The sequence below is a fragment of the Lithobates pipiens genome, unplaced genomic scaffold (genome assembly GCF_037356315.1).
Source record: "Lithobates pipiens isolate NorthernLeopardFrog02 unplaced genomic scaffold, aLitPip1_a1.2 Scaffold_8, whole genome shotgun sequence".
Classification (NCBI taxonomy): Eukaryota; Metazoa; Chordata; class Amphibia; order Anura; family Ranidae; genus Lithobates; species Lithobates pipiens.
In genome coordinates, this window is record NW_027507903.1 from 372,484,234 (window position 1) to 372,502,946 (window position 18,713).

The following is an 18,713-nucleotide window of genomic DNA, read 5'->3' on the forward strand; positions in this document are numbered from 1 at the left end:
GGGCATCTTGAATTGTTTCTCCAGGGAGTCCCCGTAGGACCAATTTGTCAGAATTGCCTGTTGGAGCTCCCTTGCATGCAAGCGTGCCCACTGTACCGCGGGAATGGATGATGTGAGGAGGCCCAATACAGACATGGCTGCCCTGACAGAGATAGGCAGGTTTGTCTGGGTCCTCTTCACAGCACTCTTGACCTTTTCTATCTTCTCTACTGGTAGAAAAATCCTTTCCTGCCTGGAGTCGATGGTGTACCCCAGGACTTTTATCGACTGGGATGCAATCATGCTTGATTTTTCCCTGTTTATTAGCCATCCGAGGCCCTCTAAGTGTCTTACTGTTCTCCCCAGGTCCCTCTCCAATAGCTGTTTTGTATTGGCAAAGATTAGAAGGTCGTCCAAGTATGGAACGATTGATATACCTTCTACCCTGAGGGGGGCTAGGGCCTCTGCTACGATCTTGGTAAATATCCTTGGGGATGAGGATAGACCGAACGGGAGAGCTCTGAACTGGAGATGTATCACCGAGCCTCCCGTCCTGAGTGCAAACCTCAGATACTTCTGTGAAGCTATGGCCATGGGCACATGGAGATATGCATCTCTTAAGTCTATGGACGCCATAAAACAGTTTGGCATCAAAAGACTCTTTACCGAGAAGATTGTGTCCATCCTGAATCTTTTGTATTTGATTGATTTGTTTAAAATCTTCAGATTCAGGATCAGTCTGAATTTGCCCGATGGTTTTTTTACAAGAAAAATGTGTGAGTAACAGCCCAATCCCCTCTCCTCGGGGGGAACATCCATGATCACTTTTTGCTGCATCAGTTCCCCCAGAATAGAGATCATGGCTACGGACTTCTCTGAGTCCTGAGGAGCCTGGGTTACGTAAAACTGTGCGGGAGGGCAGTGATCGAATTCCAGTCTGTAACCCCTTTCTATTATACTGAGGATAAACAGACTGTCCGTCACTGACTTCCACTGTGGAAGGAAGGCCTGTAACCTCCCTCCCACAGCTGGAAGACTGTCACTGGTTTTTTGGGTTTGGGGTAGGGGGACGGAATAACACTCCCGACTTGCCCCTTCCCCTCTGAGGCTTCCAGGGCCTCCTATATCCTGTCTCTTTGGTCTCAGAGGTTTTTCGAAAAGCACGAAAATTCTTTGTGCTCTGGGGAATCACCTTCTTTTTAGGAGGAAAACCCTTCTTTTTGTCAGCCGTTCTATCCAGAATAGCTTCGAGGTCAGGGCCGAATACCAAGTCTCCCTCGAACGGAAGACCACATAACTTGGCTTTTGAGGCAGTATCTCCTGCCCATGTCTTAACCCATAAGGCCCTACGGGCTGAGATTATAAGGGCTGAGGACCTGGCTGACATTTTAATTGACTCTGCCGAGGCATCCGCCATATACCCTACTGCCTTTAAGAGAACAGGCAAAGTATCGAGCAGGTCCTTTCTAGGTGTTCCTGCCTCAATATGATCTTTTAGCTGTTCTAGCCAGTGCTCTAAATTTCTGGCTACTACAGTTGAAGCCATTGCTGGCTTGAGGTTTGCTAATGTTGAGTCCCAGGCCTTCCTTAGCAGGGAATCAGCTCTTTTGTCCATGGGATCCTTGAGGATACCCATGTCCTCGAACGCAAGGTCCGTATTCCTTGAGACCTGGGAAAAGGCTGCGTCGAGCTTAGGTTTCTTGTTCCACACCTGTGAGCTATCCTCCTCAAAGGGGAACCTGCGTTTGAGAGACCTAGAAAAGAAAGGAGGCCTCTCAGGGTCTCTCCATTCCTTCTTGACAGTTTCGGATAGAAACTTATGCACAGGGAAAACTCTGCGTTTCACCTCGCCCAAACCCTGAAACATCTTGTCATGTAGTGACAGTTGGGCCTTATCCTCTGTGATATTTAGAGTCGTGTGGATATTTTTCAGTAAGTCATCCACCTCCTCCAAGGATAACTTATACCGGGATGAAGAAGCGGAAGCCTCCTTTGCTTCCTCGGCCTCCTCCTCTGAAACAGAGGACATAGCGTGTTCCTCCTCCTCCTCCTCCGAGTCACTGCCCCCCCTGGGTGCAGGTGCTGATGAGTGTGAACGGGGCGCTGAGCTACCGCCCGCAGCTGGGCGTCTGTCTAAATAAGACCGGAAAGATTCAAAAGTGTCTGATAATTCTTTCCTGAAAGAACTTAGTAGCTCTCCCTGCTGAGACGCAGGGGTACTGGAGGCTGCTTCTTCGTTGACTAAGTCGCTTATGCAGGACCTGCATAGCACCTTAGTCCAAGAATCTTTTAGAACATTTCTACATGATGGGCACCTCCTCTTGCTAGGAGGGGACACATGCTTGGTCTTTTCTTTTGCTTTCTGAAATATACCAAGAAAAAAGATGCCAAACCTGAGTTACAAAACACAAAGTAGACACAGGAAGATATGCTGCCAAATAGAACAGATTTTAACTGATTTCACATTCTATTTGCTCTTCAGCCAGTGAATCCCCCCACAGACTCACTAAACAAACATTGAAAGCATTATTCCTACATAACATTTCTAGGAAAACAATGCTGCAGGCTTCCTCAAGTCAGGAAGGGAGAAAAAACAAACAAGCTCTAACATCAATGACAGAGACCGCTGCCTCTGCTAACCTGAGCCTGGCTGACAATTGTGGCTCCTGCTCCTGCCACCGCCGATTGATCCTCCTCCATCGTCAGTGAGGATCGAATGGCGTCTGGGCGCTTTATCTGTTTGAATTCCGCGCCTCCCGGAAGTTATGTCAGCCGAGGAGACCGGCCCCCTCTCCCTGCGTTCCAGCGGCCGGAACCGGAAGCCGCGTCGCGCCGTCGAAAGTTCCGCCCCCGGCCGGAAATGACGCACTCGCCATCCGGACCCGGAAGGCATGAGCCTGACGAACGGCGCGAGATATGAATCTCGGCCGCGTACCAAACCCAGCCGCCGGTCTAAGGAAGGAGGAACCTCCACAGCCTGACCCCCCTGGGTATGAAGGAGAGCGGGCACCGAAGCGACCCCCGCGCGTGAAGAGAGGAAGCTTGGCCAGGTCTGTACCAACCGCGCAACAGTGGCATGCCTCAAACCCTCCCCACCTGGAGAGAGCGCAGCACCCCTTGGTTCCCTGCAGCGCTTCCACCATGGCCGGAGGAAACACTACAACTGAGGCCATGGTGGAAGTGTCCGGTCTTTTAAAGTGATCTGCAGTGTTTCCTGGGAAAGTGGGTGGAGCTGCGCTCTCTCCAGGTGCTGTCCTGAAAGACGAAGGGAGAAAAATAACCACTAGGTGGATTGCCTGCATCTTCTGAATTCATGGCCTTTGGAACCATATATCAGACTGGGACAGAAAATGCAGTAAAAAAAATAAATATAAATTACACCTTTTAGTAGAATGGTAAAAATGGTATAGAACAGTAAACTTGGTCAAAACATAGCCAGGGATCGGAAGCCAAAGCGGATAGTCAGACAAGCCAGTAAATCAGGAAACCAAAGATTAGCATAGTCGGAGGCAGCAGAACAGGATAAGGAACCAAAAGGTACGGGCAAAGTCTTCATCAGGAACACAGCAGAGAATCTCCAGATAGGTTTAACCAAGGCAAAGGCAGGGTAAATATCCAGAAGGGGCTGGATGTAGCAGGTAATGATAACCAGGTAAGCCACGTGAGGATCAATGATTGCTGACAATTGTCTGGCAGCTGAGCTGCCTGAGCACAGAGACGGGAGCTGCTAAAAGCCCAGCCCTGGCACTCATAGACCTTTTACTGTGAAAACACCAGAATCCTGAAACCAGAGTTTAGGATTACCCAGACCACTCCACCAAGCATTGAGAGAGTGACCTAAAGCCTAGCACACACGGGACAAATGTCAGACAGCATTGGCTGGTTCAATAAAAACCAGGTGACATATGGCCCATCTGTACTACAGCCGCTCCGAAGGGGCATGACCGAAAATGGTCTGCCGATTGGCTCCCAGTCAGCCTTTCCAGCCAATGGCTGAGAACACTGATCAGAGTGTTCTCCCAGTCCCTCCTGTCAGAACACAATAGAGCAGCAGTGGAGATTGTTGTACCAACATTGCATAGTTAGTACTGTGGCTCAGACCTGAACTGTCAGGTTTTTTTTGTTCAGCTCACTGGGTTGAACCAGGCTTTACAGTCATATTCTAGTCAGTTATTGTAATGGAAATTTGTAGGTTCTGTATATAATTGTATTCTATTTTATATGTATTGCACAATGCCCTCACTGTGCACACGGCACTAATAATGTTTTCAGTACATGTTTTGCATTCTTTCGAGTTCTGATTAGAATAAGCCTGCCTATGTAACGCCCCTTGTTACCATAAATGTACAATTGTAATATTAATGTGATACCTACGTAATCATGTGTATAAAAGCCTTCAAATGCGTCATAATAAAGGAGAACGGTTATTTGGAAAGATGCTGAGCGTATCTTTTGTGTCTGTTCCCTACTGCAGTAGTTATTAATTTGGAACCACTAATCAATATGAGGATAGGAGTTGCCTATCATCAAAATATCCATTTCAGTTATATTCCCTGAAGGCTTTCACTCCAGGTTGTCAGATCTCCCATATAGATGTGAGTACACCATTGCATTTTACCTTCTCTCCCTATATTTCATCCAATTATCTGTCAAACTACTACACCATAGTAGTTTTTCTTTTCACTCCCTAGATCTCCCTGCCAAAGAGGAGAGCCACACCACACCCCTGAATGCTACCTTAAGCCCAGTACACACTAGTAGTATTTTTTTCTTTTGAAACCCAGTAGGTCTGAAAAAAAAAAAAGGAGGAACTGACAGCTCAGGAGGAGGTTCTGTACTAACTATCCAACATTAGTACAACTATCTCCCCTGCTATTCTATTGTGTTCTGACAGGGAAACGGCCAGAAGCTGAGCGGCAGACCTTCAGACATGCCCCTTTGACAGAAGCTTGTGTTCTGTTAAATAGTGCATCTCATAAAGCCTCCAAAAATCTGCACTTGTACAGGACGTAACGTCACTCCAGATGATAAGATGTTGATCAGCTGGCATGACATCAACACTGTGTATAGTCTGAGGCATGATCCGACAAGCTGCAAAGCGCAGAGGGAGAGTCAAACCGCTCTTTCTGCACATGAGCGACGTCATAGACAGAGTCACAGGCAGAAGATTATTGTTGTTGGGCAGATTTGAGTGTGTTGCAAGGTAGATTTGGGTTGATGCGGATTTTGTTGCTCATGCACAGAGACAGACAGCAAGGCAGAATGTGACAATTCGATTCTCCTTCCACGGTTTGCAGATCGTCGGATAATGCCTTCGATGATCTGCGCATGCACAGTGTTGACGTCACGCCAGCTGATCAACATATCAGCTGGAGTGACGTTACGCCCTGCGCAGATCATCGGAGGCATTATCCGACAGGACACTGGCCGACTTCTGTTGGACCGACTGCGGTACACACAGGTCGAATGTTGGCTAGTTTTCATTGAACCAGCTGATGCCTCCCTACATTCAGTCAATGTGTACTAGGCTAGAAGAAAAATCTTATAATGAGGTCCGAGGAGAAATTGATACTTCCAGGAGCATTGATCTGCTGTCCCTCACTGTGCTGAGTGGTTCATTCTGCCATCCTCTATACCACTACAGTATTCTGTAGTGATGTGGAGGCAAACAGGAGGAACCACGGAGCGCAAGCAGTGGGAAAGGAAAGTATTATCTTCATTTGTGGGTAAAACCTTTTTTGAAAAACGTTATTTTCCTGACAGTGTCACTTTAACCACTTCCAGCCCAAGGACGTCATATGACATCTTTGACTTTCAGTGGGGATATCTGAACGATGCCTGCAGCCACAGGCATCACTCAGATATCATCTTTTAGAGCTGGCAACACCGTAAGAACAATCATGGCAGCAGTTCAGCCACTTGATCGTCCTTACAGATGTGGGGAAGGGACATCCCCCCCCCCTTCTGCCGCCCTCCGGTGCTTCTCTTGGCTCACCTGTGCCATCTGTGTCCCGGGTAAATGAATGATGATCATAGAGATTTCCGGTGACCAGATGGTCCCCAGTTATCTCTATTACCTTCAGAGGCCCGGGTGCGAAAGTAAACAAAGCCAAGATCTCGGCTGAAATCAAAAAGATCGGTCTTTTTTTTCTTTTTTTTTCATCTCAATCTTCCAGCCTGGAGGAGAGATGTGGGGTCTTATAGATCCCACATCTCTCCACAAAGAGGACCTGTCACTCACCATTCCTATTACAAGGGATGTTTACATTCCTTGTAATAGGAATAAAAGTGATCAAAAAAAAAAAAATAATAATAATTTAAAGACAAAGTGTAAAATAAATAAATAAAAATATTATAATATATAAATAAAAGCCCATGTGCTTGCAGAAGCGAACTCACACACAAATCTCGCCCACATATGTAAACGCCGTTCAAATCACACATGTGAGTTATCTCTGCAAGCATTAGAGTGAGAGAAACAATTCTAGCACTAGACCTCCTATGTAACTCTAAACTGGTAACCTGTAAAAAAAATTCAAGAGGCGCCTATGGAGATTTTTTGGTACCAAAGTTTGGCACCATTCCACAAGTGTGCACAATTTTAAAGCGTGACATGTTAGGCATCTATTTACTCGGCGTAACATCATCTTTCACATTATATAAAAAAATTGGGCTAACTTTACAGGTTTGGTATTTAATTGATGAAACAGTCCCCCCCCCCCCAAAAAAAAAACGTGTTTGAAACATTGTTGTGCAAATACCGCGTGACATCCGCCATTTTATTCCCCAGAGTTTCTGCTAAGAAAAACACATTTAAAGTTTGGGGGTTCTGAGTAATTTTTTAGCAAACAAAATTATGATTTTTACACGTAGAAGAGGAGTGCCAGAATAGGCCCAGTATGGAACTGGTTAAAGCGGAGGTCCGCCCAACGATGCAAAAATAAAAATCCAGCAGCTACACATACTGCAGCTGCTAGCTTTTAATAATAGGACACTTACCTGTCCTGGAGTCCAGCAATGTCAGCACCGCAGCTGATGTTTCCATCAGCTGTTGGGTGCTGCCACCGCCATTACGGGTAACAGAACCCAGTACTGCAGCCTTTCGGCTTCATGCCGGGAACCCTACTGCCCATGCCCAATCTCCGCTACACTTTTCTACTGGCAGGGGGAAGAGGAGGGAGCCGAACCGTCAATATCCATTGTGGCACCGGGGGGGAGGAAACAAAATGAGCAGAAGTTCTACTTTTGGGTGGAATTCCGCTTTAAGCTTCCCACACATTACACTTTAACTGTACAATGTAATGTACAAGTGATTGTAAACCATTCGTGTTTTTTTTTTTAAATAACAAACATATCTTATTAACCTCCACTGTGCAGTTTGTTTTGCACAGTGGGCCCCAAACCTTGTTCCCCTGGTTACGCTTGCGGCTCCTCCTTGCATCAGTAAATCCCCTGGGAGAAGCGCTTTCCCTGCGGGTTACCTTGCAACTGTGCTCCCAAGTCCAGCATTTGCGTGCATAGACACAGAATGCCAGACTTGGCCCCTGCATCATTGGATTTGATTGATAGCAGCGGGAGCCAATGGCTGTGCTGCTATCAATCTATCCATTAATCAAGGCACTGATTATTAGTGTCCTGATTATCAGTGCAGTCAAAACAGTGACCACCAGTGCTGCCAATCTGTGCCCCCAAGTGCTGTCAGTGTCACCTAACAGTGCGGCTCATTAGCGCACATAAGTGAAGGAGAAAAATTACCCGTTTGAAAATTTTTATAACAAACTATCTTCGCATGTGGCTCACAGCAGGAGTCCGGTGCATGTTCACCTTTCCAGGTCCAATTTCAGCCCAAATTTTTGGCTGAATACAGACCTGATATGGACCAAATGGTGCAGAGGGCTCCTGTGCAAATTTGCACCGGAGCCACAGCGGAGATATATGAAACAGCTCCATAGCGACTCAGTTAAAATCTCCTGTGAAAGAAATATATTAAATATTTATTTATTTATTATTTATATATATATATATATATATATATATATATATATATATATATATATATATATATATATATATATATATATATATATACACACACATATACATACATATACACTCGCGGTGCTTCTCATTGCAATCCTTTGCTAATTCATGCTTATTTTAACCTACATCTTGTAAGTACCTTTTTTAATTTGCACAATAAACACCTTTACCATACAGTACCTCACTATACTCCCCTTCCTTTATCTCGTTTTGGGCACCATGATCCACGCATGACTGTCATGAGCATGGGAGATTTCCTTGTATCCTGATGTGAATTTGCCACCCCTGGCCAACACTCTAAGCCGGAACGACCCCTAGACTGCAAAGCTGGGGGTCCATTTCATCCGGTGAGTGGGGACACAAGAGGGAGTGTGGCACACTTCGAGTTTTGGAGCACGATCGCACTAAATAATTGGAGCACATCATTCACCAATATATGGACATTCACCTACTCATGAATTGTTTTCACTGTATTTAGTGATATATTATTTTCATCACTGCGAGCGCTGTAATTTATTAATTTCATTGGTCAAAATCTCCTGCTATTGCAAATTTTTTGCGGAGAACCCGCATCCAATTCATGATAGTGTGAACCCAGCCTCAAAGTTTTCTTTTTTGTTTTTTGAAATTTTCGGTCTTTATTCGTTTATTCAGCAAAAAATAAAAACCCAGTGGTGATTAACCACTTCAATACCAAGCACTTAAACACCTTCCTGCCCAGACCAATTTTGAGCTTTCAGCGCTGTCGCACTTTGAATGACAATTGCACGGTCATACAACACTGTACCCAAATAAAATTGTTATAACTTTTTTCCTACAAATAGAGCTTTCTTTTGGTGGTATTTGATCACCTCTACAGTTTTTATTTTTTGCTAAACAAATAAAAAAAGACGAAAATTTTGGAAAAAAAATATATGTTTTTTTTGTTTGTTTCAAAACTTTGTAAATAAGTAATTTTTCTCCTTCACTGATGGGCACTGATGGGTCTGCACTGACGGGCACTGATAAGGCAGCACTGATGGGCACCGATGAGGTGGCACCAATGAAGTGGCACTGATGAGGTGGCATTGATGGGCACTGATAGGTGGCACTGATGGGCGACATGGATGGGCACTGATAGGTGGCACAAATTGGCACGGATTGGCATGGATAGGCGGCATGGAAAGATGGCACATGTGGGCATGGATAGGATGGGCACTGATAGGCGGAATTGTATTGTATTGTATTATACTGTACTGATGGATGCCAATCAGTGCCAAACAATAATGCATGCCAATCAGTGATGCCCATTGTGGGCACTGATTGGCATCCATTGTGGGCACTGACTGGCATCCCTGGTGGTCTAGGGTGGCATACCTGGTGCTGGGCATCCCTGGTGGTCTGGTAGCATCCCTGGTTGTCCAGTGTGGGTATCCTCGGGGGGCTGCGCTGATAATCGATCAGCACAGACCCCCCCTGTCAGAGGAGCAGCCGATCGGCTCTACTCGCATCTGACAGACACGAGTGAGGAAAAGCCGATCACTGGCTCTTCCTATTTACACTGTGATCAGCCGTGATTGGACATGGCTGATCACGTGGTAAAGAGTCTCCGTCAGAGACTCTTTACCGAGATCATAGTTGTGGGGATTTTGAAACCACTATGCCGCTGTGTTTCTGCTATAGGGCAGGCAGCAAGTGGTTAAATACCACCAAAAAAAAAAAAGCTATTTTTGTGTGGGAAAAAAAAAAAAAAAAAAGGAGAGAGATTTTGGGTTTGGGTACAGTGTTGCATGACCACACAATTGTCATTCAAAGTGTGACAGTACTGAAAGTTGAAAATTGACCTGGGCAGGAAGGGGGTAAAAGTGCCCGATAGGCACGTGGTTATTGTTTATACCTGCTAGATAACTCCTCTGACATTTAGGCCCCATTCTCACTGGGCTTATTACAATGTACACCCATACAAGGGCTTGGGAACTTAATAGACATGTGCATTCGTTTTCGTCCGAATTTCAGGTATTTTCGTTTTGACAAACGATAACGAAAGTGCAGAATCCGAAAAACGAAAGATCCAACATAAATAAATGCTTTATTTTCATTTTCGTTGTTACAACAGTTCGATATAGAATAGGAGATTCGACGTGACTCTGACAATAACAATCTGTGTCTATTGAACCTGTGGTCAAATGTGCCTAACCTTACCTCTATTAGTCCAAGATTATATAGAGAAAATATTTGACATAGAGAGAAAAGATTTGACAGAGAGAAAAGATTCTAAAGTGCTAATTTTAAAGGTTAATCTGCAAGTTACTGTCCTAAAAAGTGTCTGGGGACCTGGGTCCTGCCCCATGGGACATGTATCAATGCAAAAAAAGTTTTTAAAAAAAGGGACGTTTTTTCGAGAGCAGTGATTTTAATAATGATTAAAGTGAAACAATAAAAGTGTAATATTCCTTTAAATTTCGTACCTGGGGGGTATCTATAGTATGCCTGTGAAGGGGTGCATGTTTCAAGTGTCATTTCTGGAGGAAAAAAAGTATTTTAAAATCACTCGCGGCTATAATGAATTGTCGGCTCCCATAAGACAGAGAACACTCATTGAAAGTTATTGATAAAAAAATAAATTAAAAAAAAGCGTGGGATTCCCCCAAATTCAATTACCAGGCCCTTCAGGTCTGGTATGGATATTAAGGGGAACCCTGCTTCAAATAAAAAAAAAAAAATTGACGTGGGGTTCCCCCTAACTATCCATACCAGACCCTTTGTCCAAGCACGCAACCTGGCAGGCCGCAGGAAAAGAGGGGGGGACGAGAGAGCGGCCCCCCTCCTGAACTGTACCAGGCCACATGCCCTCAACTTTGGGAGGATGCTTTGGGGTTGATGGGGACAAGGGCCTCATCCCCACAACCCTGGCCGATGGTTGTGGGGGTCTGCGGGCGGGGGGCTTATCAGAATCTGGAAGCCCCCTATAACAAGGGGACCCCCAGATCCCGGCCCCCCCTGTTTGAAATGGTAAGGGGGTACAAAAGTACCCCTACCATTTCACAAAGAAAGTGTAAAAAAAAGTTAAATAAGACAAACACACTTTTGAAAAAGTCCTTTATGCGTGCTGGGATAAAGGGTCTGGTATGGATAGTTAGGGGGAACCCCACATCAATTTTTTTTTTTTAATTTGAAGCAGGGTTCCCCTTAATATCCATACCAGACCTGAAGGGCCTGGTAATTGAATTTGGGGGCATCCCACGCTTTTTTTTTTTTATCAATGACTTTCAATGAGAGTTCTCTGTATTACAGGAGCCGACAATTCATTATAGCCGCGAGTGATTTTAAAAGACTTTTTTTTCCTGCAGAAATTACACTTTGTGCAGGGACAGTTCTAAGCACGGGAAACATGTGCCCCTTCACAGGCATACTATAGACCCCCCCCCCCCCGGGTACGGAATTTAAAGGAATATTACACTTTTATTGTTTCCCTTTAATCATTATTAAAATCACTGCTCCCAAAAAAACGTCTGTTTTTAACATTTTTTTTGCATTGATACATGTCCCCTGGGGCAGGACCCAGGTCCCCAAACACTTTTTAGGACAGTAACTTGTATATTAGCCTTTAAAATTAGCACTTTAGATTTTGAACATTGGAGTCCCATAAACTTTAATAGGGTTCTAAAGTTCACACTAAGTATGCTATATAGAGTTTAGCAGCTCCGTCGACTCTTCTTTATACATTCGACAGACATCATAAGCCTTCAAAGACAGATTCGACCGTAATTCATGTGGATTTTCGGACGAATGCAATTTTTTAATGAAAAACTAAATAAATAAAAAGGAATTTCGGGAGTAACTAAATAAATTTATTTTTCGTACGAAAACGAAATTCCGAAACAAAATATTTCACTCTGCACATGTCTAGAACTTAATGTGTAAAATATTTGACTATTAAAATAATTTTTTGCTATAATGGTTAAATGTTCTATCAGTTCACCTTAAAGTCAGTCAGTAATTCTAAAGTACCATGCAAACTTTCAAATATATGTTCTTGAGTTGCAATGTATGAGATCACAACAGTATTTCTAGTGCAACTAATGAATACATGCATTATAATAACACTTAAGGCCCGTACACACGGTCGGACTTTTTTGAGCTGTTTTGGAGCAACATCCGACTGTGTGTACGCTCCATCGGACAAACTTTTTCTGTTTTCATCGGACTTTTGTTGGCTGTGCGAACGGACAAACTTTCTGGCAACAAAAGTCCGATGGAGCAAAGTCCGACCGTGTGTACGCAAAAGCATCGGACTTTTGTACAAGGTACAAACACGCATGCTCAGAACCAATGCAAAAGATCAGACTACAATACAGAAGTTCACCAAAGGTGGCGCTGGAGTCATTGAACGTCCTCTTTTGAAGCGGCGTCAGTACGTTGTGACGTCATTACGTTCGTGTTTGTTGTCAAAAAGTCCGACCGTGTGTATGCAATACAAACTTGTGGACCACGCCCTTTGTACAAAAGTCCATGGAAAATTTTGTACAAAGTCCGACCGTGTGTATGAGGCTTTACAATTACATTTTGTAATAACATTATTATATTTTTATCTACTTAAATTATATTGTGCTTCTTTTATGAGATTTTTTTTTATTACTCGACAATGTGGCATATTATTTGTAAACTTTATGCTAAGTGTTATATGGCACAAATACAAAAACACAAATCAAGAATATGGAATATTTTGCACTTGGTGTTTCCATGTAAGGCGTCTTTCCATAAAGTGGTGGAAGGCCCTAGCTGAATAAATCCATTAACATACCTTATCTCATAAAAATTTTAGTAATAATTGAAGACAGACTGAAGAACAACTATAAAGCAAGCAACAACGTGCAAGATACTTACAGTAACCACCTTTTATTCATCTACCAACATCAAACTGAAATGTTATGGGCTATAGATTATCACTGCTCATGGAGCTGCCTCATTAAACAACTCTATATGTTTTGTAACACAGCAGAAATTACTGCATTGAAAATTTTTTGAACTGCAACATTTTTTTGCACACAAAATACTTTAGAAAACACAAATATTACATTTATAATTCTTGTTAAAAGTTATTATATATGCATAATTTAATGAAAGTATACTTACAGTATGAAGTAATTCCTTCCTTTTAGATATTTGTCACTTTCTACTCACATCCCGGAAAAAAAAAGCAATCTATCCCATGAAAGAGTAGAGCAGTGCACTTGGTATTCCAAATTCAGACTGACTTCACTGTGCTTCTATTAATCACAGCGATTACACTGTGTGTGGCCATAAATGGTAAGGTATGAATCCAATGAATTTCCTTAAAGGTCTGTTTAAGATTTTAAACAATTAAACTGCCATTAAAACCCTCACACAAATAAAAAAAAAATGTAGATAGGTAATCTAGGCACAATATCTAAATGCATTAAAAAGCTAGAAGTGCAGTGATTTATTTTAATAAGGCCATACGCTTCTGAACAACCTGCAAACATAAAATAGAAGACTTTAGAAAGTTAGCCTTGTTCTTCCTATATTTCTTCTGGTGTGATGTATGGGAAATAAGCACAAACGTAGAGTATTTGCAAGAGTACAGAGGAATCAGTAAGCAGGAAAGAAACATTAGAGGTCTAGGCTTATGCTGTTATCAGCACAGGTGTTGATCTAAGTAATTGTTATCAGCAGTGTTGATTTCATTGGTAACTGAGATGCTAGTACTGTTAGCATGTAGAAGTAGAACAATATAGGTATAGTCACCTTCCATGATTTATGTAACAAATCATATCACTCTTGTTTTTAGTTAAAATAGAACTACTGAATTTTGTTACGTTACATAAGCTATAACAATTAATAATAATTTATTGGATAGAAGATGAAACTAGGGAGGACTTCTATTCATTTCTTTATTTTCCAAAATTGACTGGGCCTGATTTAAAAAAAACAAAAGTGAACAAAATTATTTCTGCAAGTAGTCACAAGTGGTGGAACTGCACAATTATACATGCACAACGCATGTGTTTACCTTTATTCAGCTGTTGCAGCACATGCTGTATACAAGCACAGCTTGTACATGCACATTAGTGATCTACATTTTTTTTATTCTTGTAGATGTTACACAGCAGGGGTTGGCAACCCGCACCTGGCCCGCAACTGCTAATTGTCTAGCTTCTCAGTGCCCATGATTAATTGGCCGGCGGACACGTTCGCCACTGTCCTCTTTATTGGACAGCAGCGAGCGGCTGAAATCGCAGGGCTGGATGGGGGTGGGAACCGCAGAAGTTAACCTTTTACATTAAACAGCAGGTGATTGGTTGCCAGGTGATCCTAGCAACCAATCACCAGCCTGTTAATATATAAAAAGGTAAAAAGTTAACTTCAGCTGTTCCCATCCCCATCCAGCCCCTGATACCAGCCACTCTGCGTTACACCTGTGTACGGTAGAAGAGTTCTACCTGTACAGTGTGTGTGTCCGTGGGTGCAGGGAGCAGAGGACACTATGGGGGGCAGAGGATACTATTGGGGCAGAGAACACAATGCTGGGGTGGAGGGGACAGGGTATACTGCTTTGAGGGGGCACAGGAAATGTTCTAAGGGGGGGAAAAGACACTATGAGAGTGATGTGAAGGGGGACAGAAGACACTGAAATTGGGGGGACCCTATTAGATACTGTGTTCATGGAAAATTTGAGCGCCACAGTAAGCCCCATAATGCACTGTGAGATTGCAGTTCATTGCTGTATTATGATTGGCCAAAGCATGCACCTGATGCAATCATAGTTCATGGAAATAAGTCCACGCCCCACACTATATAAGGCTGCTTACACGGACAGAGAGATAGGTTGGAAGGCTGGCCGCAGGCGAGCCTGAATTTGTAGGAGGAGTCTGAGGGCTGTAAATCCCTCCTCCTCCATCAGAGCCTTCGTCAGCTCATTTCTGGGTTGAGGCACCACTGGAGTCTGCCCATCCTCCGCATCACCCCCTTCCACGAGGGGGCCTCCTGCCTGTTGTTCACGCGGGGGGGATTCAGCCACCATCAGCTTGGCTCCACAAGGGGGCCGCGCCGTCCGCCCGCTTCTCCCACTGTTCCGCCGGGAGAGGGGGGGATTCGGCTGCTGGCCTGCTCCCCTGTCCTGGGGGGGTCTGGCTCCACGGGGGGGCGCCCACCCGCTTCTCCCGCTGTTCCGCCGGGAGAGGGGGGATTCGGCTGCTGGCCAGCTCCCTTGTGGAGGGGGGATCTGGCTCCACGTGGCGGCCGCCCGCTTCTCCCACTGTTCCACCGGGAGGGGGGGTTCGGCTGCCCGTCAGCTCCCCTGTCCTAGGGGGGGTCTGGCTCCACGTGAGGGCCGCTCACTTCTCCCGCTGTTCCACCGGGTGGAGGGGGGGTTTGGCTGCCTGCCAGCTCCCCTGTCCTGGGGGGGCCTGGCTCCACGTGGGGGCCGCCCACTTCTCCCGCTGTTCCGCCGGGTGGAGGGGGGGTTTGGCTGCCCGCCAGCTTCCCTGTCCTTGGGGGGGTCTGGCTCCTCGAGGGGGCCGCCCGCCCGCTTCTCCTGGTTTCCGCCAGGAGAGAGGGGGTGGGGGGGTTTTCGGCTGCCGTCAGTTTCCAATATAGAGGGGGCACCCTGCCATACTGCACATATTAGAAGGATTACTGGGTCTCAATATAGGGGAGTATTGCTGGGATTGATCCGTCTCCTATATTTATTGTACAGATGTGACCCCTGACATATCCAATATAGGGGAGGATTGCTAGGACCGATCTGTCTCATATATTTATTGTACAGATATGACCCCTGACATATCAGGGTAGATCAGGCTCCACAGGGGGCCACCCGCCTGTGTTCCCCCGGGAGAGGGGGGCTTCGGCTAGCCGCCGGCTCCCCCTCTCCCCTTGCATGTGCAGAGCGCCCACCAATCCTCTTGGTGAGGGGGAGGGGAGGTGATCGGCCGCCGCAGGCTCCCCCTCTCCCCTCACATGTGCAGAGCACCAGCCGTTTCTCCCAGTGTGTGGGGGGGGGATTGGCTTCCCGGCAGCTCCTCTCTTCCTATGCACTCTGCTTGCCTCTGGTGGCCTCCCGCCGATTCTGGGGGGGGGATTGGCATCTGTGCCGCACACCTGGTGGGGGGTCAGTGTTCTGTCCCCTCCTGCTCCTCTCCTCTCGCTCCACCAGTAGGGGGGGGCGATGGTGCTCTGGTGGTGATCGGTCACTGACATCTCTGCTGCTGTGACAGAGGATGTCAGACCACCCACAGCAATCATTATTACAGCAGGTCTGCCAGGGTTGCTGCTGTCTCTTGTGAATTTACTTCTTTGGTCTATGTGTCGATCGCAGCCTGCATTCTGTCCAGGTTTCGGTCGTAAGCGTTTTTTGTCCAGCATTTTCGGTCACAGCGTTTTCTGTCCAACATTTCTGTCAGTATTTTCGGTCACAGCGTTCTGTCCAGCATTTTCTGTCATAACGTTTCTGTCCAGGATTTTCTGTCATAACGTTTCTGTCCAGCATTTTCTGTCTCAGCCATTTTCTGTCCACTTGTCGCTTGCCAGCCAGTTCACCTCCCGGGAACTCTTGTCATGCTCCATGGAGGGGATGCCCACACGCTTCCCGGTTTTCATGGGGGGGGGCACTCACCTACCTGTTCACCTCCCAGCACTCTCGCACCCCCCCCCCCCGCACGTCCAGGCACCCATTTCAGTCACGGGGGTTTATCACGGCGCTCAGCCCCAAGTTTCTGTCTCTGCGTTCTTCTGTCATCACGTTCTGTCCAGGGGTTTCCATCATATCGTTTGGTCCAGCTTTCTGTCAGTTCGTTCGGTCCAGCTTTTCTGTCATATCATTCGGTCCAGCTTTTTTCCGGCATAGTGTTCTGTCCTGCATTTCCGTCATAGCTTTTCTGTCCTGCATTTCCGTCATAGCGTTTCTGTCCTGCATTTCCGTCATAGCGTTCCTGTCCTGCATTTCTGTCGTAGCGTTCCTGTCCTGCATTTCTGTCGTAGCGTTCCTGCCCTGCATTTTTGTCGTAGCGTTTCTGTCCAGCATTTCCGTCATAGCGTTCTGTCCTGCATTTCTGTCAGATCCGTACGGGCTGAGGTTTGTTTCATTTTGTTTGTCGTCCCTTTATTTTCTCTCCCGTATAACACACGTCATACGGTGCACGCTCATTTCTTTGCACGTCTACTCACCACGGTTTGTGAGTATACTAGGCCGGAGGGTTGTTTGCTACCTGTCTGATTTCTGTCATGGCGTTTTGTACGTAGCTTTTCTGTTAGCCAGGGCTCATTTCCTGGTCTGTCACGCCTACGGACCATACGGGCTGAGGTTTCGTTTCAATCAGGGCCGGATTAACATAGGGGCTATTGGAGCTGCAGCTCCAGGCCCCTTTCTCAAGATAGGCCCATTAGCCCAAAAAAAAAAAAGGATTGACTTCGAGGATTATAGCTCGGCAATCAGGAGTCACAGAGACCCCATATTTGGGGGGTAGGTAGCCAAAGACCCACTCCAGCACTGGTTCAAATATGGGGCTGCTATCATCTATGGTTCCGGAGATACTGGGCTCCTTGCACAGCCTGTCAGAAGCTACATACAGAGCGGCAGTATAAATACAAGCTGGAACACTCTGCAGCAGACGGAGAGGATGAACTCACAGTGCTTATAATAATTATTTGTATATTACTTATGATAATTAACCCCTTGCCACCCAGGCCCATTCTGAGACTTCTCTCCTACATGTAAAAGTCATCATTTTTTTAAGCTAGAAAATTACTCAGAACCCTCAAGCATTATATATTGTTTTAGCAGACACCCTATGGAATAAAATGGTGGTCTTTGCAACTTTTTATGTTACACAATATTTGCTCAGCAATTTTTCAAACTTTTTTTTGGAAAGAAACAGTTTCATTCATAAAAAAAAAAAAAACACAAAAGTTAGCATGATTTTGCTTTACATTTTTTTACAGGTTACATGTTTAGAGTTACAGAGGAGGTCTAGTGGTAGAATTATTGCTCTCGCTCTAACGATGGTGGCGTATGTAACCTGTGTGTATCTGGCTCTGATACTAACCAGTGCCTACCCAGGGACTGACTAGTATCTCTCCCCAGCCTGTCCCCACACACCCTCTCACCTGCTGACCTGTGAATGGGGCAATCACTCCCGCAGTGTTATTGTGTTCTGCCAGTCAATACAATGATTAGTGTTGCTAACTATAGCTGGCAGCACTGATTATTTTGGGGAAAACCTGAAAGGCTGGTTGTACTCACGTCGGTTAATAGGTTGACTTGTGTAAAACCAGCTAGCCCATACATAGATCGACTATGGCTGGTCTCTGCTTAATTGGTGTAATTTCAATCCATGTCTGGCCCACTTAAGCACTACGCAGTCCCTAAACATCCTTCCACAAACCTTTACATTTTTCCTTCCCAGATCACTTCATCCTCCTCTCCTATACATAGTGCCCACTGTCATACTCTCCACACTTCTCTCCTATACATAGTGCCCACTGTCATACTCTCCACACTTCTCTCCTATACATAGTGCCCGCTGTCATACCCTTCACACTTCTCTCCTATACATAACACCCGCTGTCATATCCTACACACTCCTCCTCTCTTGTACATAGTGCCCGCTGTCATACACTTCTCTCCTGTACATATTGCCCACTGTCATACCCTCCACACTCCTCTCCTATACATAGTGCCCACCGTCATACCC

The 18,713-nt window shown here is 45.4% G+C and overlaps 1 protein-coding gene across 1 annotated transcript in view; it reads right to left on the bottom strand.

Moving 5' to 3' along the window:
* The window catches only part of LOC143963841 (putative calcium-activated potassium channel subunit beta), a 121,602-nt gene extending 108,312 nt beyond the window's left edge, over positions 1-13,290 (bottom strand). Inside the window, exon 1 of the mRNA XM_077473580.1 lies at positions 13,135-13,290. The gene's annotated coding sequence lies outside the window, so the exon portion shown is untranslated. The remainder of the gene's footprint in view (positions 1-13,134) is intronic.
* Between the last annotated feature and the right edge of the window lie 5,423 nt (positions 13,291-18,713).